Genomic DNA, 24,091 nt, shown 5'->3' on the forward strand with positions numbered 1-24,091 from the left:
TAACATGGGTAAATGCATTGTGTGATTAAAACAACCGAAATCGACAGCTTAAAATGCTAGCCGACCTGGGTAAAGACTAGATTCAGCCTCCTAAATTGTGGTCTCAATCGGTTCGAATTTAAGTCCTTTTAGTGCTTTGTTTGTAGATCTTAAATAGAAACCGACTAAAAATATTTAGATTTAAGACTTAAAATTAATGTAGTATAATGTAAAGCAGATAACAACATAATTAATAATTAAATGTTATTACGCATTGAATAATAAATATAATAATAATATCAGCCCTGTATTATATACTTGCCCACTGCTGAGCACGGGCCTCCTTTACTACTGAGAGGGTTTAGGCCTTAGTCCACCACGCTGGCCTAGTGCGGATTGGTAGACTTCACACACCTTCGAAATTCCTATAGAGAACTTCTCAGATGTGCAGGTTTCCTCACGATGTTTTCCTTCACCGTTAAAGCGAACGATAAATTCACAAAGAATACACACATGATTTTTTTAGAAAAGTCAGAGGTGTGTGCCCTTGGGATTTGAACCTGCGGACATTCGTCTCGGCAGTCCGTTCCACACCCAACTAGGCTATCGTCGCTTTTTTACTTTACGCATTGAATAATTAATCAAAAACATTAAAATATAGTCAAATCTGATTTGTTCTTAACGTAAAATGTAGATTCACTGAAGGGTGTGCGCATTTGAATATTAAATACACGACAGTAAGCATGAAACTGTACCTTCACTCGGAATTGAATCAGATTATTGAATAAGTGTGCTACGACATACGAGGTTGGGTCTTACATTGAACTAAATAGAACTTGACTAAAAACGATACTTAAATAATATTACAGAACAGGATATATTTGAGATTAATTTAATGTATTTTATTTACAAAATATACACGTCGTATTTTGTAATTATAACAGGCGATCCAACGCCTGATAATTTTTTTGTCGTTTATTGGGTACTCCTCACAAAATTATTAATAACGGATTATTATAATATAGTGTGTATAGGTAAATTCTTATCTTTTGCGTCTTTGGTACTAAAATGTTATTGAACTTACTCGAAAAAAAATGCTGTTCTTGTTAGGTCAGTTTCGTAATTTTCTGATCAAGTTAAGCGATCTTCGATCAACCAAAAAGAATTGAATTCCTAAATATAATATTTAATTTATTTCGTTTAAAATGCCACATCTAGCAGACATGACTTCGTTGACCTCTGGCTAGATAATCTAGTTAGGGGACAGGTTGGTTTGCAGGACACGAGGGTTTCATGCCACGATGTATTCGTGACGGTTCAAACATTCCATTTATATGTAAAGTCCAAAAGCTCCAGTTATTTTCTCAGTTTCTTTTATCAAAAATCTTAGAACATTTTGTGATTCTAAAAATGTTTTTCAAATCCAAGGAAAGTTTGTAATAAATTAAAAAAATATATCGGTAAGGCACATGTCAATTTAACAACTGAGTCGACAATTAATATTAATTACGTATGTGTTTCATGTTGAGAACTTGGAAACAGAATTTTATAATGGCTTATTCATTTTTAATATCTGCACATACGTTATCTAATTTTCTATTAATTAAATCCTCTCAAGAGGGGACTTAATCCATTTTAGAGCTTGTTAATTCGCGGAGACGTAAAATACAACCCACGTCTGCATTTTGACATAGGTACGTTTTACACTTGAATACGAATTTTATTTACATAACATCATTATCAAGAGAATTCCCACAAAAATGAATATTATTCGTAATACAGTTTTAGTTATAATATTTATTATTGAGTGTTCACGTTACCAAAATACAATTATTTTACGTGATTTGTATCTGTATGAATATTTTGAAAAACAGATATATGAAATAGATAATGGCACAAACGCAAAAAAAAAATACCAATGTATTTTTATAAATTCTAAAAATACTCTTATAAAAAATATGAATGGCAATTGATATTGGATAATTTATGCGGCAGAACATTGAGTCAACAGAGACCTTGTTTGGAAAACGGAGTTTTTGGCCTAAATAAATTGTCAATTTAAAGGAAAATCACGAAATGATGTTTCTAAAACATCATAAAATGAAAACTTATTGGTTGTAGATACAAAACATTGCCATTTCCATCCATGGGCTAAATTGAAACGTGTTCTTTCGCCTGGGATCCAAACTCATATATCGTTAGCACATTTGTTGAAACTTGTGCGGTTGTAATACAAATTTATGACTTATTACTGTTGGGAATTGGACATTGTCATGCCAGCCAAAAGGCTATCAGCAATACATTGCGAATACGATCTGTTTTTTGGTCCGTTTTCAAACAAATGGTACGTGAAAAGTAACTGCCTATATACTAGAAAGATTATATTTTATCGATTAAATTTGGTAATAATATAAAAGCGTGATACGATAAGATATTTCTTTTTATATTTAATAAGCTGTTCCATTTAAATTCCACAACTAAGTGCTCGAGGTTATAAGTGGGTGAGGTCACTCTTAAATGTTAATTTTTAAATTAATATATGTACAAAGGACATTCATTTTTTTCTAAAAGTATCTTGAAAAAAATTGAGTCAAAGATATTACAGAAAGAGCTACACTGTACAAAAATAAGCATAACCAAAAGTGCATGCTTGTGAAAGATGAGTGTACGTTAGTGGTTACATAGTAGGGTAGAGAATACGCGGAGGAATATACTAATGTACGCGTTCACAGGGTAACAAGCAACACACGTACCGCATGGGGTCAAGAGGCAACAACACGTGTCCCGCCGGTGAAATGTATATCATCAATATTAGATGAGTAAACCGCACAACGCGACGTGCACAGCGCCAAAATGGAACACGACTTTTTAACATTTTAGCAAAACATGCGTTAATAAAATAAAACCAAACATCCTAGTGACGGCGACTTTCATATTTTATTGAAAGAAAAAATGAGTATTTGAGTATTCATGTTCTGCAACCCTCGAAGCAATGATGCGTCAGTTTTCGGTGCAAAAGGCTGCATCTGCGGAAACTGGGTGCCGCTGGAATTTCCCTATCCATATTTGATCGGATTTACCCAACAACACTTACCCCATCTACAAACTCGCACCAACGTGCTTTATGTATCGAAAAATTCTCTTTGGCTGGTCTATATTTATTGGATGCGCAACTTGAGGATTTCGTTTGTGCTACCTACAATTTCAACAATCTCATTGTGTTCGCTTAAGGTTACAGTTATTTTGTAAACTTATTTTTTTTATATAAAATCTATTTAATGGCGCCTTAGGATACAAGTTCTTGTAGGCTAGCGCAACAAAGTACTAAGAAGCCCTAAATTTTATGTTCATTTTCATTAACATGGATTAGTTGTCGTATGAAATATGGTAATAGGAATTTCCTATTACTTTTGTTTCATTTTTACCAGTTGTATTCCAATTATGCCGTTTTCTGAAATGCCGTAATTTTAAACAAACGTAGTACCGAGTGTTGCCCAAAAACCGTAAAAAAATAATTATTTATTCCGTTAAGCGGTTCGGAGCGCCACTGTCCGATTTACATTGGGAGTATCAGTCACTAGTCAGATAGAATTATCTATTAATTTGAAAATCTATTTGCGCGGCAGCATCACGGGTTAGCTACGCTAATTAGCACTATTGGAGTTTGCTGGTAAATTGAATTCAATATTCAATTTGGTACGATTGGGGAGCCATTTAGTTAAATATTTATTTATTGGAACTGTTAATTATAAATAACACGTTTTATCACGTAAATTTTAAAATCTATAACTTTATTTCTTTGTTCTGCCTTTATTTATTTACTTATTTTAATATGGAGTGGGCGCCATACGGAGCACCGCGCATTATATATCTTATGTTATAACGCCCTTGCAAAAACTATTTTGCTTAGTTTTACGACTAGCGATCTGTCTGATATACACGTCCATCTAAAATGTTTTAATTGCGAGAAAATAGTCTAAACACACATATAAGATGTTGCTCAGTCTAAGAATCGAACTTCAAGCTTTCGGTATATAAGTGCTCTACCATAACAAATCAATAGACTACGAAGGCAAGTAATATACTTAAAATTTATAATTTTAAAATATTAATAATAATTAAGTAATGCAACCAACAGTATACTGTTACGATTTTTAACGAGTAAATCAGTTGGCGAGAGCAATAAGCCTCAGCGCGGCGCTAACTTGCCATAACTAAGTGCGCAAGTTGAGTTGTAGCGCGCAGTCTGTGTATACAGAGTCGCGACATTACATTGAGTTAGCGAATTTCATTTCAACACCGAATCGTCTAATGCTATCTACAAAAACAGTTTTATTAGCCGTGAAAGCGCAGGTTTGTTACATTAAATGTTTTCAGTAAAAGATAAAAAGCAAAGTTAAACGCTTTGAGTTTCCCGCCGGCTGCAACCCTCGACACGGGCCCAATACAATTTTTCTTCAATTGTGATTTGTACTAATTAAGCTTGTTTTCTCTTCTAATTATCTCCTTGAATATTCACCGGCCAAAATCACTTGACCTCAAAATTGTTAGAGATATTGTTTGTTTACTCTCGAGGGGCCACGGCCGAGAACAATGAACACTTTTTTGTGAACAAACGGCGATGGAAGCAGGTAATGAATATGCTGAAACAAAGAGCCCAATGCGGAGCCTCATTAGCTATTCAGTCGTTGTGCCTGCCTTAAAAATCATTTACAAAAGTCTTGATGAATGTTAGTCCTGTTTATTTTAACAGTCTGCTTTTCAACGCGGAGAATTATATGCGTTTTATCGCGTAATTTTTAATGCCATTGAATAATATTATTTCGTTACCAAACCAAAATAAAACCTAATACTTAATAGAAAATAGAAAAAAAATTATTAGAACAAACACGAACACAACCTACGTACATCGTAAGTATGTTTAGCAATTATCAAACAATTTATACGAAAACATTGTAATAAATATTCATATAAATAATATAGCAAATGGTATAATAAATAGGAGAATATTTTGAGACACTTCTACAAATGTAATTCAAGGAATATGATAAGAGAAAATACGTGCCGAATAATAATACCACTTAAGGAGTTTTGTAGAGCAACATTTATACTACACGCTTAATGTAGATATGATACGAATTTTAGGGATGAACAAGAAACACATTCGCTCTTGTTGAAAAAAAAAATCATTTCTTTGACATACAATCTCATGAAACCTTTAACGAAAAAACAATTACAATAAAATAATTTCCCATTTATGTTATTTTAAACTCATACAATTTCTGGAATTAAAATGTGATATTTGTAAAAAGCAACATTTCAGATAGCTTCCTTCTTCACCCTGAAGCCATGAGTAGTTTGGAAAAATTATATTCAAAGATATTTCGAAGTTTTGATGTTTGGCACATCGTAAACATTTGAATTTAATCCATATCCAATGGATGACATTTGTGCTTTAGCACATCAAGAAACCAAATACTGTCTCAATGTTTTTCAGACTACTATACTAAGTATTCCTTTAAAATACTACCCGGTACTCAAAAGAAATAGAAGATAGCATACATTCATAAGTTTTATGATTGTGATTCCAAGAAAAAGAAACGAACACTTGACACAGTTGCGGCCAAAAACTTGTAAAACATAAAAATCATTTCGCGTAAAACATTCTCGAAACACAAACAACGAAATAAAACATTTAGCAACTCTCTAACCTTTTGCGAATAATACTTCCATTGTAGGAGCCATTACAATATCTTTTGAATTAGCATGATGTTCAAAATTCTGTTTGCACAAATTTACTCTTAGCTGCTCGCTGCCAACTTCTGTACATAATTTATGTAGCTAAGTAAAATTCAACTTTCGAATGCAATCAACTGGAAGTTTTTTCGCTGCGCTAACAGTATCTAGCAGTAAAATATTTTATATACACTTCTTTGCATAATTATACTACTAACGATGATACGAAATGACTTTTTAGATATTACAAAAAAAAATTAAATATCCCAATAAGATTTGTAATATGTGTATGAACTTGTTTGTTTGTATTCTAAGGCACTGCTGCTATATCACTTTCTCGCAATGTATAAACCTATTCTTAAAATTTTAACAAAGCAGTTATATTTTCATCTGCTCATTCAATTGAGAAAAATAATCTAACCGGGACTTACAGAGACCTAAAAATTCAAAGTCTCAAGTAGGTACTCAGCACGTTCTAATAAATAATAGAATGTTCTAAATCATATTCCTTTTGTAAACTCTTCATTAACTACTAAGGAATCATGTCTTTCTTGAAGTGTAAAATTAATTTGAGCTAATTAGCATTCAAACAAGGATTATTGTTCCGATGAAGCGCGAATAGAATCTCTTAAAAATAAAATTCAAACACAATTTCACAGTCTTTATTGAGTTATAAAAGTCTTTTGTGCCGCATTCGTGATAAAAGGGCCTGTTTAATAATGGTCTAATTTTATTGAAAATTATAAATCAGAACAACGCGCTAGGCATGTACCACTGAAGAAATATTTTCCTTGTAAAAATGAGGAATGCTAGACCATAAGGCACATCTCGATCGTAAAAACGGAGGGTTAGCGTCAAAGAGAGGTCGCGTATACCCGGCCTTATGCAAATGTAACGATAACACGCCTTTAGGGTCAATAAACTGTTACCTACTCACTTTTACGACATGATAAGTATATTGCTTGTCTTTTATACCTTTGTTCCCTATTAGTTTTTAGGTCACGTCTGTCTGAATGATATAATGTATGTTTTTTTCTGTTGCAGATTGGAACACTTGGGTTCTATTAGAAAGGTAAGTCGCTGTATTATTCGAAAATTCTATTCTCACTGGACCGTCCAAAAGCAATATATTTAATGTTTTTTTTAGTCTAGATAGGTTTGAAAACTTTATTTGTTCATGCTTTTTAGACACATGAACAACTCAGATATGCACTTTACTAGGAACGTATATAATTTTACTACCTTCAAATGTGAAATGGGCATGATATTATGAATAAGTGATACCACAAACTATCACGACGGGATCGTGGCATTCCCATTTGTTAATTGACTTTATATTTGCGGAGATTTAGTCGGGTGCCCAGTCTAAAATTGTTAGTATTTGATTGCATAAATTAAACGAAATTTTCAGTAAACTAATGCCGTATAATTCTGTTAAATGTCTCCATTATTTCATAAGTACCATGGACTCTAAAACTATCAAAATAATTATCAAATAAGTGAAACTAAAGCCTTATTTCATAAAAAGGAAGCCTAAATTATATCAACTCCAAATATTAATTAACAAGGAGCAACTTCAACATTCAGCACACCATTCCCTTATTAAAGTGGCAATATTGATCGAGATATCTGCACGAAGGAGCACATGTGATGGGTGGTTACACACGCGCTAGTCCATAAACTGAGGTTATGTCAAGCGACACAACTTTGGCGTTTGTCGGAAAGCGTTACTCAATAGCTCCCAGTGTTTAATTACCTTATAAGCAAACACGGCCAATGGCGATGCTCCTGGAATGCAATTAAATTTGATTAACATCTACGCCGTTATATTATACAAATCGAGATTGTACTTATCGATTATAGAGACGAATTTTGTATTTGGTTTTGACATACTTATGGCCATTTTGTGTTTAAAAGCATGTTATGCTGAAATCATAGAAAAAGATTTTTTACAAGTTCCATTAAAGTATTATTATTTAGAATTACGCCGTCAGCACTACAAATTTCTTAGCAACCAACAATTATATCGTATTTGCTATAACTTGTTTACTATTTTGAAACGTAGATCCAAAAAATCCAAATAACAATTAGACACTGACCTTACATGCTCACGTGGCAGTGCTAAGTAATAAATAACTTCCACCAAATATAGTAAACATTTCTTCCAACGCTTTGGATTAGCTCTTTCCCTTAATCTTATAAACTAATCACTATAAAAATACAATACATACATCTTAAAAATTATGATTTATTTAATAGTAGGAGCAAACGCTAAAATATATTATTCATTAATGTATACAAAAGTCTATCAACGTCATTTTATCTCCTGTATACAAGTTATTTAGTACAAAACGTAATTCATGCGGACACGAGAAACATGTGCTAAAATTATGCGTGTAATACCACGTTAACCTTTAACTGAAAACGTACCTTACTTATCCTTTTCTCAAGGAAACCCGTGAAGCCGCGTCTTCAAACTATATTAAATGTCGGAAGGGTCTTCTGACGTTCATTTGAAATGAACATTGAAATACCCGAAACGATATTTACTTCACGTCTACAGATTTTAATACTAATTTAAATTTGTGAATATTTGTTATTCCTCTGCTACTTTCTATTGTGTAATCCGTCTTATCGAAGTCCATGGAGTAGAGAACATCACAGAGACAAACGATCCAATATTGCAAATTACGCTTGAGTGAAGTCTTTTAATTAAGGCGGGTGGGTACGCGTCTGCGTCAGTGTGGGCGCACAGAACACCCCATCAATTTCTGCTTGACTTCTGATTGTTTGAGCCAACCTCGTTAGCAGGCGAGGTAACCGGCCTCCTGAACCCCATCGACTACAAGGTGATATTCAACCTTAACCGACACCGGTGAACACAATGTACTTCATTATGCATAAAGGATTTAGAATTAAGTGTTGTGTAGCAAACGGAATATTTCAGTGATAAAATTGAATAACAGGTCACTGTGATGCAGCCTACAAACGAACTTTCCACGATATCTATGTGGGTCGCAGTTCAGATACAGCAAACAAGTTTTTTAATAAATTGTGTACCTTTTACCAGTTAGGAAATTGGTTGGTAGATCACAGGAACGGTCTTTATCGGCTTATACAATCTTATCCAGGACGTACATTCGGGAATCTTGGGTTAATGTTACTTAGTAAGTAGAAGATATCAAACTAAGCTCTTACAGGTGGTTAGTATTCGACACAAAATGGCTTTAGGATACATTTTAATATAATACTAAGCTACTAAATCAATTTATTTATTTCCTAGGTGTTGCTCGCAACCGCGTTCATGTGAAAATGATTTTCCCGGTATAAAAAGTTCCGAAAACACTGTAGCGATTTATAAAAAATCTCATTATTTCACATAGAAGCAAATTACCGGGATAAAAAGTAACCTATGTGTTGATTTAAGACATGGTCTGTCCGTAAATTTAATTCAAATACATTTAACTCACAATTATTTTTTCCAAGCTTTCGCATTTATAATATTAGAAAAAAGTAAGATAAAACTTTAGTCTTTATATGTGGTGTACAGGCGGGCTTATACTACCAGTCAACCTAATGCTTTAAGTTGTGTTTTAGATTTTTTCGGCAGCTATATTTAGTTGTTTTTAGCAAATACGACATTGTTTCTCATACCATATTTAGGGGACGGAGCTTCATGAGCGCGACATGCACGAACATGATATTCAAACGTGTCTAAGACTTTCCCCTATCTTTTTCTGCCTCCCCTGTGAGGCCTCAAAACCGCCACGACGTTACAACGATACACTCTTAACAAAATTGGCATATATTTGCCAGATTCAGCGTCCATCCCGCGACTACCCCTAGCGATTGCTTTAACGTTATAAAAAAATTATAAGATGAAAACATTTTTAACAAATAATTACCTTTGAAAAATGTACTCCAAATATATAAAACATAATTTTGATTTTTACTTAAATGAGTTAGAATAAAAATAAAGTCTATGTGTAAAAATTCAACTGGTAGTTTATTACGTCATCGTCCTATAACAAATAATTATTTAAACGCCTGTTATGCTTACGAGTTTTTTCCTATTAGTAGTATGTTTCAGGATACTTTAAAGGCAAAGTGCTTATAATACCTAAGTATAACACAGCAACAATAACAATATAAAAACAGAAGCAATGAGTAAAATTTAATACCAACTCGAAATATGGTTACGATTTTTTTTCTTTGTCTTTCCTGATTCCCTTTTCAATTGTCCACATAAATAATAGATAGTAACACGCTAAGGGCAAAATGGCTTTTATTTGTATACTCTTAGATGTTATTGTTTGGTTAATATATAATGCAAAAGATTGAGTTTGGTAACTGTGACCGCCTAATCTCTTTACCTTATAAAACTTGCATACTTCAATATACGTCAAGGTGAGTTTGATGAAACTTTGTTTGGTATATCGGGTGAATAGAAGCTATTTTTTTGAGTTCGTATTTCTAGAGAGAATGTGACCTACATATTACAGAAATGTTAGACATACTAAAGGAAATTATTGAGTAAAAGAAATATTTATAAAACGCGCAAAAATAATATTTGAGTTGACTATAAAAAAACAATTGTGCCAAATTGTATAAGATTTTTGATTTCTAAATACTATTATTGTTATGTAAAAAATGCATTTCGCTAATTCTTATGAATGTTTTATAGCGTGACAACCGACTTAAGTACAAATGGAGGTAAGAACTCTGACTAAAACATGTTTTTTTTTATAGGACCCAATCGTCCACGGTACGAATAAAAAATACATAGAGAAAGTCTAAAAACAAATATAATTTGATTAAGAGTGAAACCTTGTTTAAAATAAAGTAGGTTCAGTGCTAATAAGTATAAAGAATGGAAACGATGACTGCTATAAGAGATACTGCTTATTGTAAAGTCGCTAATCAAATTATTAATACATATTATAATTTAAACATACATTAATTCATCTACGTACAAAACTGCGAATAAACATATGTCGTATGCTAAAGTTAATCATGATCATTTACCATAAGAATTTTCCAGACGCGTCGCTTTATGCGGATAATAAAAGTGTAATACTACGAAAAATAGCACAATTTTTATTCAACGCTTCGTAAACTGATTTCACAAAATTTTAGGGTTACTTGATCATTGAATATCTTATTAAACAGCTGTGATAAGAATGCTTAAGCGATCCTCTCCGCCGACGAACACCCTTTTATGCTTATAAGCCGACTGAAACGCTGATCTTATGACTTTCCTCTCAAGAATATAATTTTTGAGGGACGTTTCATTTTTAATCCGAAATTTTCTGTTACAATTTTCCGCCTGCTCACAACTTCCATAAAGTTATGTCGGCTCATACCTGAATAAGACATGACATTGACGCGTCTCATGAAATGCTTTACCTATTCGTATTCGCTTTTATTCTCTTTTGTTCAATTACGTAAATTGTTATGCTCAACCACACATCGAGGATAAGTGATTATGTGAGGTATTTTTCTTGGTATTTATCTTTTTTTGTAAAGATAATTTTTCTGGAACAGATCATATAACGGGTGGTTTGTTTTAGAACAGTTAAAGATAATAGCAAGATTCCGATTTATTTAACTATTCAAAAGAAATATTCCAAATAATCGAATAAAGTTATGTTCTCAGAATTGAATCACAATGGCGTAGTTGTCATTTAGTAAAATAAAAATATTTGTAATGTTGTATGGGATTGATATTGAAAGCACCGTACTAACCTGTTATAGAAGTTCTGCATAAAGTTATTATGATCGTGATCCACTTCATCTCACCTAAAACGATTCATTCATTAATTAACGAACGATACGCCTAAACATTTTGCTTATAAACTTAAACGCCCTCATTGCGACCTCAAGATCCCCATACAACTACAGTTTAATTATAACGTGATTATCCTCATGATATGCTTTCGGTCCCCTTGGCAGAGAGCACGCCAGTGACCCCGATCCACGGCATTCAGGTCCCAGCTGCCTCTGGCAGCCCGGCTTTTATTTCATAATTCTACCCCACACTGAAATGAAACAATACATTAAAGTCAATTACTGTTAAATACAGTTTACAATATTATATAATAACAGAAAAATGTTATTAAAAAAACGATATAAGGCTATTATTTTTATTATGTGATTCTAAAAATATATTTTTAATAGATCATTGATTCCAAAGAGAATATTTGTAACCATTGCCGTAAAAAAATATCGAAATCACCGTAGCAAGAACATGAGTAAAAGTGTGTTGCTAATGCCCCACAATGGACCAGTATAAGAGCAAGTAAAAGAATAAAATACATAATATGTAGATGAATATAAGATACATGCCTTCTAAGTCAAGCTTACGGTAAAAACTTCGAACCCGTTCTTAACATTGAGGGTTAAAAACGAACAAAGCATTAAGGAACGATGATCTAGTAATTAGGATATTATTCTTTATAACCGTCTGTGTCGAGATATGATAGTCCATTATACGTTCACGTCTGATCCGGCTTCCAGCACCGGTCACAAGGTCAAAGGACTTAAAGCTACCAAATTGTCTGCGAACAACCCCGTTATGAGCATTACGCTCCTTGATTCAAACTGACCTTTGTTGTTATATTATATAATAACTTTAGCTGGTAGTTTCTGATGTTAATCCTTTTGAAAATGTTTCAAATAATGTAGTTTCGTATTGCGTTTTCTTTATAATATTTAGTTTAGTTTGCACTAGACACTAGTCTTCATAGTCGTCGCATTTATACGATTTCGTTCACTTATTATCTCATTACTCAGTAGTAAATGCGAGTATTACGGTGTTTTAGGTTTTCTTTACTGTAAACAGGACAGGCTTATTTAGCATATTTCCCTTCTCTTTAACAACTACTTTTGCTCGTGGCCCCGCCCGCGTGAAAGGTTTTTCCAAGAATAAAAGGTATCTACATCATGCGCCGGCGGCGCCGGCATTAACTAACTCGCAAAAATTTACGTTGAGCCATTTCAAAAAGAAAGACAAGCCAACAAACACAATTTCGCATTTGTAATATCACTAAAGAATCTTTTACAATAAAATTGATCCGGTATATTGCAATGAGGATTACATCCAAACCGAATACCCGATGTTTCCGGAGATTGACAATATACAGAAACATAGCACAATAAGCCTGTAACCGCGCTTGCGGTTGCAGTTGAATAAAAAAATAACAGCAAACGAACATGTTCGGGCAAGTGCAAATATCCAATGTGTTCCGGGCCATTAAGCTACTTACTGCCGTTAGCTGGAATCTCACGCACGGAAAAACCCCGTTCGAATCTTGATCACGACCCTTTCCAGTCTAGCAGGGACAGCGTCCTCACGTTTCTCGGATTCAAGTACTGTTATACTCCGCGCCTGTTGCAATGCGTGTCACTTATAAATGCGTAAATCTTAGTTTTTACAAGTTCTTACCGTTATGTGCGACGTACCTTTCCAGTCTTTATTCCGACTGCTACCTGTATTAGTCCTTTTTTTGTTCTCTAAGACAAATAACTCAATGCTGTATTTTAATTACCAACATAATAAAATATTAAAGAGACTACACTAAATATATAAGACTACACTAAATATGTAAGAATATACTATGCAGTAATAAAATTTACATTCATGTGTTGCAAATATACTTACAAGAATTTAACAAAACATTAGTAGAATACAGTTGAGAAAATTCAGCGAGAGAGCTCCTCTCCGTTTTATAGACACAGTCAAGCTACTTGAACAGTTCAAACAAGCACTAATACCTTAAAATACTAGTCTTAATCGGCTCTACACTAATGGCTGTTTTCCCATTTTCTCTTTAAAAACGTACGTTCTCAGGGAGTGTAAACGAGACATAAAACCTAAGTTTTGCTTACTTACATTCCTACGCAAGTATATGTTTTAGCGGATGTGGTTGATTGTATTTTATTAAGAGTAAAATATTAAAGCGAAATATAAAGTACTGACATCGACTTGTTTAAGAAAAGATAAAATTATAAAATCTTTTAAGAATGATTTGTTCCACGTAACTCTTTTTGGGTAATCATGATAATTTTGAGATAAAAATATAAATAGGCTTTATATAAAACATCTTTCATTATTATAAACTATATTAATTAAAAATAAACGTGCAGAAGAATAAAATTTCAATTAATTGTTAGGAGAATCGATGAGGTGAAACCATTATTAACAGCGGTTTGTTCATCAGATATTGTGCGCAAAAGAATATCAGGGCCAGATGCGTCGTGTAATTAAAATTTCTAATTGCTTCCCGATGCCATTTACTGCATGAAAGATTTGATAATAACAAAGCATGTCTGCGTCAGGTAAAGTTAAAGTAATATAATTTGTTTTCCAAACAAAAAGTATGATGTTTACGAAGAATAAGAAACAAATTGCTGGATCGAGGCCCGGACTATGTCCGGGGACGTTCTCGCTTTCATTTAGATAATAGCTTGTGATTCAGAAACTTGCCACAAGTAATTAAGATTGATAGGGTCCTTCCTTGATATTTAGTTGTTTTCGCAGGGTGGGATTTAGGTAAAATGTTTCTGCTATTTTTTGTTCTTCGTCCTTGAGCATAATTTACCTCTACAATATATAATATGAGTTACATATTTGTGTAAAAGTGTATCTTCTCGTTGTCAATGTAGTCGTTTTTTTACACGTGCGTTCGTATGGGTCCTAGATTCTAGGACCATAATTACCTATAATATAATAGGTCTCCTTAATAGGTTCTCCTTTAATTAGCTTTCCTAGGATTCTAAGTGTTAAGATCTATCAGGACTTTAATGACTACAATAGTCCTAAAGATGGGGTGTTGTCCTAAGATTATTATATGTATATTCTGACTACTTTTATAGAAAAAGTACTAAATTTTGTAAATTAATCGTATAAATCAAATTTTTCATAATTCGATTTCTCCCGAGAGTCTCAACTTACCTTTGTCACAGTACCGTAAAACGGATAAAGATGCAGCAAGCATTCAAGCCTGGGGCGGAAGTAGTTTAAAAAATGCGCCATTGCTATCAAGTAATTGATGTTTAATCTCGCAATTCAATTTAGGTAATGGCTGCTCCAAGTTATTCTGTTTTTAGCGTTTGGTATGTTGGCATAAGCTCGGTTAACTCATTTTCGCGTTTTGACATCATAATCCAGTTAGCTACACAATAATGCACGAGCTTGCATAAACGGGAACGATTATAGTGTTGTCAAAGCGAATCTCTGAATAGGACAATTATTATGTTAACCTGAGTTGTTTACCTAATTTTATTTATTACAATTCATATTTATTAGTAGACGGTTTAAACATCGAATATTAGTCACATTTCCGTAATAAACGTCACGCGGTGCTAGAAACCAATCTATCCTAATCGTAGCCCAATTGATATTACGATTTTCGTGTCGGGTATTATGGGAAATTATAGGATGACTGAATTTACGTAATTAATCGCTGTTTTTGTTTTGTAAAATTGTTTCGTAAAACATCTCCTGCGATTTTATAATTTATTTAGCATTTATAAGAAGTTGTTAGCTGGCAGAGCTGAGTTCTTATTTCCGGAGTGGATTATCCGGTGAATTACGCATCAAATAAATTAAAGGCCGATCTTATTGAATCCAATAAAAATACAATGATTGTTATCTGATTCGATTATGAGGAGTTTCCTTCTGCGTCGAAAGTTCAAGGTCAAAGATATTCTTATTATTAAAGAATAGTCTAAGCTACAAAACCCAACACAAAAAGAATGAGTCTAATCGCGTTTAATTTTGAAGAAGTCCCTTCTGCATATTCTGATTCCATGTTCCTATTCTAATGAAATTGAAATCGTACCAAATGATAACGACTCGAAATCTAGGGTAGAAAGAATATTGAAAATCAGTCCATAATTGGGAAAAAAAGACCGTTAACAATAATACGAAGTAACAATTTCAGTACAAAAATACGAATCCCGAATATTTCAAGCTCAGTATGACTAATAATTATACACTAATACTATATTATTCCTTTTAAATAACATTTAAAATGTACACGATTAAAAATGATTATTTTAAAAGCACTAGCTATACAATCTTACATCTTATTAACGTAATCGTAAGAGCTGTTAATAAATCAATCTGTAGCATAACTAAGGCTCTCATCAAGCGGCGGTTAATGTATCAAGTCAGTAGTAATTTTGCTAATGTTTGGGAGTAGGGTCTTCAAATCGGCAACTTTGCCTTCAACCGACCGTTTTGACGGAGATTAATGAGTTGCGGCGTGAGAAGTGCAACAATTAAGATGACCGTAACATTCGTCTCTATTTGTCATCATTATGCCCCAGCTGTGTGTTGGAGGTTGTATGTGTTTTATATTATTTTATAATGTTATAGTGTACCTATTAGGACCTCATATATCATAATTCTGTATAACCAAGAACTGATTAATCTGATTTATTATATTTCTATCTATTGTCGTTTGACATCCTATTAAACCAATCATTCTCTATTTTTTTATTAGCAGGTATTTGAATTGTACTACTTATAAGGAGCTGAGTCTCTATCATGTATATTGAGCTCAAAAAAAAGAAACAAACACAAAATTAAAACCTACACAGGATTAAAACATGACCACAAAAATATCGTATTTAATAAACATACTTTTATTACATTTATTCAACTCTAACTTTATAAAAAATACAAATCAAAAATAATAATTTCACATACAGATTCTGCGTATAACCGAGTCCATTGTTCTCTAAATACATTTGAATATTTCCACTGGCGCGCTCTATAATCTAAAAGGCTGTTTGCAGTAAAACGAATACCACGTCCCTTTGAAAAGCGCTCTGACATGTTCAATTTGGTCTGATTGACTTGACGGCAACACTCGACACTCGATACTTGCTGATTGAAATCTCGATTCCGACGATAAACTCAATTTTGTGTTTGATCCTATCTATAACTAAAAACGGAGGATAAATTAGTCAATTCGACGTCCCTGCGTTTAACTTCGTTGCGTTGCGTAATTGTATATTAGAGTGTTTATTTAGAAAACGAATTAATGTAATTGAATACTGGCAATGAATTTGTTCAAGTAAATGATGTTATTTTACGTTTAAGTTTATATAACTTAAGCGAAATTTATATTAAGATAAAGTTGTTATTTGTAAATAAATTTTAATAAAGAATACTTTAAACTCATTCCAGTTATTCGCTGAATATTCAACTGTAACTTGTTGATAAGTATAGAAATGTTAATTGAATGAATTTTGGTTCTAAACAGAAGGCTGAATTTTCTTCTCTTTATTAAAGAGAAGTTGGCTTTGAAATCCAACCCTTTCTACCTACAATCGTAACTTCTTTGCAGTTAAAATCACTGAAAGTATTGTAATTAAGAGTTTGAAAATTTCTTCTTTGTGAAATCGATTTTCGAAGTCGTTTAAACGTTGTATTTCATTTATATATTATCTGTGCCTCCATTATCTCGATTTTGCAGGTAACGAGAGCATTCTCGCCCGAGGCGCACTTGTCTTGTTTCCCACTGACAATATTTCGTTAAACTCACGTGATTGTGTAATGAAACCTTTTGTAAATTCGCGAAATTGTATTTCATTTTCGGCAAACATATATTTTAGTGTCTGTAAATAATTTATTGTAAAATATATTACGTGCTATCTTTACCTTGGATATACATTATAAACACACTCGGAGATACACGGTTTGGAAAAAAAACTTTATTTGAAATATTATTTTGAAGTTAACTACGAGTATGTTTGCAAATTTATAATCAATTTATATGCAAGTAGTTAATTTAAAATTAAACAGAAAAATATTTTCTAAAGAAATCCTAGTAGGAAAATGTTGTTTTCTTGGTACTGAAGAAGATAATTTGAGAATTCTACCAGTTTGATTGTTTGTCTGTCCAGAGCAACCTATTATAATATAGTGGCTTTTAAATAATTCTAAGTGAATTATATAGCCTTATAATTTGACTGCCGTAAAGAGAATTATACGTGCTATAAGAAAACCTGTATAAATATTTTAAAAAATATTGTATTGTATAGGTTGTATTTTAATAAAATTACCCCACACAATATTTTTTTTTTGATTACATAAATACAATTTTGTTTGGATATTTCTATTATTATAATTGGACCTCTGATTATATATATTCTCTACAGTGCGGAAATTACTTAGCCGAGAGACCGCGCGTTTTGTAAAACGGATTTTTAGCGTCCAGCGCGTAATTTTATATTAATAGTGACTGACAGGCACCGAAGCCCCGCTGACGGTATGAAATGTGAGCGCATCCATATAAAACATAGGCAATATTTTTGCCACTGACTGCACTGCATGAGTATATCTTCAAATTAAAATAAATTGTCGTTTCAAATGTTCAAACACAAAAATATGTTTATCCCTAAGTAATCTTAGAAACCAGAACAAATCTTACGTGTATTCATTTTTCAACCTACTTGTGGCTCATTGGACACCCTCTACGAAGACATAAATCGTCACAAACGCAAACTCTAGTAAATTGAATAAAAAGTATTTGTGTACAAAGTGAGCCGATAATCGATGCTGTTGAATATTTCAAACAGACGAAACGTGATCAAAATAAAATACCTTGATAGCGTTGGAAAATTCTTTCACGTGTATCTCGGCGCTTCCCTTCCAATGATCATTTACGATGAAATATTATATTCTTTTACACGATTAATTTCATGCTTATAATTTACTGTTTGCATTTTCAATTTGTTCAATATAGGCCAATAAAGGCTCATTAATATAAGAAAGAAATACATTTTCAAATTCCATGACGCTCTATTAGAAAATTAATGATAGTATGCGTGTTTCTGTTTAATATTTTGATTTATAATTTATGTTGTTGATAAATTACTATAAATAGAAATTTCACAAAAATATTAAATAATATTATCTAAAATTCATGCCTGCGTATGCTTTATCCATAGTCTAGCACGGCGGCCATTCGATTCCTGTAAGTCTTAAATTCAAAATACGAATTGCCATTGACCAATGACCATATTACTTTGTGACAAATATTCCGAAAGCGACAGGTCGTGCAACTGAGTTAATATAAGTAAGCATCATAAAGAAACGCACTGCCTTGCGCACTGTCAATTGAAGAGCGGCAACATTGACAAGCTTAAAAAAGCATTGGAAGTTAGAAAAAATTTGACCTGTCAATCTTAAACCGCACGAAATGCAACGGCAAATTCACCTTTAGTTGGTTTTTTATAAGACAATGGCTCGACCTCCCTCAATCTGTAGACAAAATCGGTATACCGTAGATCTACCACAATACCGTTTATTGTTTTTTATTTCTTTTGTGTTTCTTTTTCAATCTTTTATCTTATTTTCGATTTTGAAGGAAACGTAAAAATTACGTATAAGTGGATAATAAATAATGAACATTATTAAAATAATTTACAAGTGAACGTGTAGTCGCGTCACACATAAATAACAGTCATTTTACAAACAGGTGACATCGTTCTCTTATGTGCTGCACGCTGCACGCGATATCTAACGACTATTCATTTATGACTATTAAGTGCACAATTCTGACCTTTACCTACGAACACATAAAATCTCAAGACTGTGAAGTGGACTACATCGTACCTTGGAAGGCGGATATCTCAGTATAAGTGTAAAGTATTTTGTATTGAATCACATGAAAAAAAAATAATTTAAAATCTTATCGACCTACATCCAGATCTACTACTACACGTATTACTATTCTTAATATTACCACCCCTTTTGCTATACTTTATTTATCAGCTCTCAATTATATTGTATTACAAAAATACTCATCGGTAAAAGAATTGTATCTTATTTGACAGATGCATTTTGGACTGTTACACTAATTACAAAGATCAGTTGTGGTATATATTCTGTGTACATGTGACTTGTAATTACTTAGTTCATGGTATACTTATAGCCCGCTTGCAGGTCAGTTGGTAATACACAGCTCATGCGTTCGGAACGCTTTAATGACCAGAATTCCGGTACCTAAAGCAACGTCCGTGTTTATTGAATATAGTGAAGTCATTTCGTGTCCCAGAAAACGCTTTAAGCCGGTCCTGGTGATCGGGCGCCGGCGATTGTTAAGCCAAATTAGAAACCTTATGTGTATTGTGAAAATCCGGGTTCGCTGGACCACCAATCTAAAATTCTCGTCCGACTTGTAGATATTGGGCACGCGTGCAAATGTAGCCTTAATTCCAACTAAGACTATGGGATCATTGCGCTCGGTGGGATCTAATATGTTATAATGTAAACATTATTTTAATGAAAATTTCATTAATAATAGACGAAATTATTTCATTGTTAATATAAAAAAATAATAAGTTCGATTCCTTTGTTTCAAATTAAAATATCTGGTGGTGGTTTTATTTGAAGAGACCATCGACGAGACACATTCTTGGTATTTTTTGATGTATTCTTGAAAATTTCTGTACAAAACTGTTTTAAGAGTGACTTTTTACCATGTAAGAATTGAATTTGGTCAAAATAACATCTGTTGTGCGGAATCGCCTTAAAAAATTCGTCTCAACTTTCAATTGTACGGCGTAAAATATAAGCGTGTGACTACGACGCAAACATGGCGGTACAAAGATTTCGGCATATTTTTTCGTGAAATGTTTATAGGTATTACTTCTTTCCATGAGGGTAGACTTGGTTGTTTTTTTTCAATATATAAACCTGTTGGTATTTCAATCCTTTTGTTTGTGGCTCAAAGCAATGAGTGAACGTTTTTTTTTTTCACAGTAAAAATCTATGAATGCCATTCTGAACCTAGGGAGTAGAAGAATAGTTATGTCGGACTCACCGGCCTTCCGACCTAGATGTCATCTAAATGCTCTCTGGGTCGGGTCCCTACCAATATTATGTCGTCGTACCGACTAAAACCTTCGGTGGCCTGCTTTTGTGCACATGAGATGGTTTCGGGGGTTGAGCATCCGCCTCTGCACTCTCTTTTGGGACTCAAAGGTCTCTTTCCTTCAGCACCATTTGTCGAATTGAAGCCGCGCATTCCCCACTACGTGGCCACAACTCCCGATAGCCCCCTTTTAGTCGACAGACAGGAGATTCCATGGCGGAATTATTTAAATGCTCTCATACAACAGTGCGTACGAGTAGACAATAGATATTGCCATTAATCCCCGTAATTACACAATTACGGCGATTAATTGTGTACTTTACACAATTAAAAGTAATAAAATTACAAAGCCAGCACTACCATTTCGTGGAAATTATGTTTATACATCGTAGCTCAATCCACTTGCGAAATGCCGTCCTAAGAAACAATCTAAACCGATAACGCATCCGCTTCGATCCTTGGACCGTGGCTCATCGGCCGCGCGCCCGCCTTATAATTTCTAAACAGAGCGAGCCAGCCTCCCGTCAAAATATCGTCTGCGGATGCCAACGCTGTGTGACGTACCGACACACAAACACGCCTAAGTGTGAGTGCACCAGGTTATTGATTCATGGCGCTGGAATTTATGCCTGCTCTCTTACACTTAATCAAAACCACGTTGAGTAAAAGGGACGGCAGCGTACCTGACAGAAACTACCCAGGTGCTAGGAGTGCCGGTGCATACGGAACTTATCCTGTTAAATCGGATGCCAACGAGCAATTAACATGGTAATATCATTTTTGATTAAAATTAGTACCGCGCCAATTTGATTTTGGCCGGATCGAGATTTTTGCGATTTTTTCATAATTGTTTTGGAATATTCATATCGAAAGTAAAACATAAAGTTTATATTAATTAAAAAAATAGTTATAATTCAATTTGATAAAATACTTGTTGTAATTATTTTAAATATTTTGTTTCTTAGATTCCACTGTCTCAAGTTATAAGATACCACGAAGAATCTCGACAGCAGAAGTAAAAAGTCTATTTCAGAACTGTTATACGAAGGTGTGTGAAGTCTACCAATCTGCACTAGGCCAGCGTGGTGGACTAAGGCCTAATCCCTCTCAGTAGTAGAGGAGGCCCGTGCTCATCAGTGGGCGAGTATATAATACAGGGCTGATATTATTGTCAAAGTTTTGTAAATAAACTAAATTACTAAATTATATTAAATTTGAAATCCTATGCACAAAACGTCGCAAATAAAACTAACCCCCACAGTCCCACTATATTTACGTATGACAGTGTTTAAATCCGCTTATCCTTGAAAATACGTACAATACAACGTGCAAACACAGCTACTTTCAGAACAATAGCTTGTACTTAACGGAGAAACATGTAGCAATGTTCTTGATACGGCCGCGCACTGTTCACGAATGCCCCGAGGCGACAAAGCAATCACGATGCTAAAGCAAATAGTCTAAACGGGTAATTAGTTTGTTCTGCCGTTGAGGGTAAGTTCAGTTACACCCTCACTTCGACAGAGGCTCCCAAAGATCCCCGTTAAGAAAATATATTGACATGGAAATCGCGAGTGTTACTATTAGCACTCCTTATTAAAGAACTTATTTATTAGAAATGTTCTCGGAACTTTAACGTAAGTTACGTAAAGTTTGTTGGAAATGGAAGTGTCGTGCGATTCGATAGGTTTTTATCAACAGCTTTAGGTTGTTTAATTTTAAATGTATTGTTTTAAAATAGAATATTTCATAGAACAAACTTCGAATCCTTCGTAGATTCACTGTTGATATATATAATATTTAAAGTTAAATTTAAACAAAAATAACTATTTTCTCAAATTTAATATGCACCATTAAATGCCAATAATTTGTCACATATAAAATTAGCATTAAAAAGTCTGAAGGTATATACTTCTTATTTTAAAATAAACGTAACCACGAAATAACTTGGTAATTTTTATTGAGGTCATCGAATTTGGATCAGGTCTCAACAGATTTAGCCAGACTGACGTGCCGTCTAGTGCATCATTCGGAAATTTATCTTAACTATTCAAGTATGACTTGTTATTTAAACACAAAACTAATTTAATATTGTTAATTAATATTACAGGTAAACTATTTTATATTCTTCAGTAATGTAAATAATCTGTATCAAAGCTTGCTTAACCCTTACAAATATTGATCGCATACAAAATTACTAAACGTTCCGAAGAACAGTTATGAGTTATTGTGGACCTCATTAGAAATTCGTAACAAATTAGCTATGCTCAATGTTGGCTTCGTTTCTCAAATTCCTCATTCTCGTAAGTTCACAAGAGCATTAAATTTTCACAAAATTGCTTTCAAACTTTTGCTCTCTCAATAAGCTCCAAACTCAATTTCTGAAGGCATAGTTTTGTTCTCATAGTTACTGTTATGTTTACCTGATTATTCTGTGTTAGTTCGATATACAGTAAACAATGTACACAAACCAATGCTTAACTTTTTTCACACCAATTCACAATTTAAATGTACGTTTTTAGCACTGGCCGGTGTAGCTTATATTCGTCGACCACTTTATCCGGGTGTCAGAATTGAAAATGAGTCGGGCTTCGTAAACGGAGGAATATGTATACATAGCTAAGGTTATATATGTAGACGTCGACTGCCGGCAGTACGAATATAGAGCCAGCCAGAGTTGCCTTAATAATTCAACAGTGCAATGCTTTTACAAAACCTGTCGGCGTCAATCCTAATTTAACGTCACCGATCGAGTCGCTTTCCGAAAGTGTCGCTAGACAAATGTAATGGAACTCTCCTGTTCTAGCAATAACAACCCATTTCGCCATTCATTGAAACGTTTGCCCGTTTGTGGATAATTTATTTTAGCCATAGAACGTTTGTGTGGTACATTTACAAGTACCATGAAGGAAATTGATTATAATGACAAGATTATGATCAAGTAAAGAATGAGATTAGCATATAATTATGTTATTTAATTTATGCATGTTTATAATGTGATTCGAGATAAATAATTTAAGAAAATACCTTTTAGTAGATAGATAAGATATTAAAATCTCAAACAATATAGCAACTACGACAATTCTCTTTTAAATAAAATATATTTTCATTAATTAGAGTTTCCTCGTTGTCTGTGAGCTTGCAAGGGGCCATCCCTTTGTCCCTTTATACGAACTTAATGTTTACGTTTGAGAGTTGACACCCTCATCCGTAGCTTTAATCGTATCTAAGAGTGTTGATGCTTCTGTTTCCTATAAGTACATAACGCTTTCTTTTATTTATATTGCCTGTGTCAGTGTTTTGCAAATAACTAGATCGTACACTAGTGGTTTCATAAAATTATATTGACACGAAATATGTAATGACGTTAAAATAAGACTGCATGCTGCTTGTCTGTGGCTTGGCAAATGTTAATTGAAACTTAAGTTACCTGGGACGACCTAAATACAATTCACTTCTAAAACTAAACCAGATACCAGTTAGCT

General features: G+C 33.5%; 1 protein-coding gene across 1 annotated transcript in view; it reads left to right on the top strand.

Annotated features, from left to right (window-relative positions):
• Nucleotides 1-24,091, top strand: part of LOC115449236 (poly(rC)-binding protein 3) — a 152,324-nt gene that overhangs the window by 37,625 nt on the left and 90,608 nt on the right. Inside the window, exon 2 of the mRNA XM_037440823.1 lies at nt 6,760-6,787. The gene's annotated coding sequence lies outside the window, so the exon portion shown is untranslated. The remainder of the gene's footprint in view (nt 1-6,759; nt 6,788-24,091) is intronic.

This window comes from Manduca sexta, chromosome 20, assembly GCF_014839805.1.
Source record: "Manduca sexta isolate Smith_Timp_Sample1 chromosome 20, JHU_Msex_v1.0, whole genome shotgun sequence".
Lineage (NCBI taxonomy): Eukaryota > Metazoa > Arthropoda > Insecta > Lepidoptera > Sphingidae > Manduca > Manduca sexta.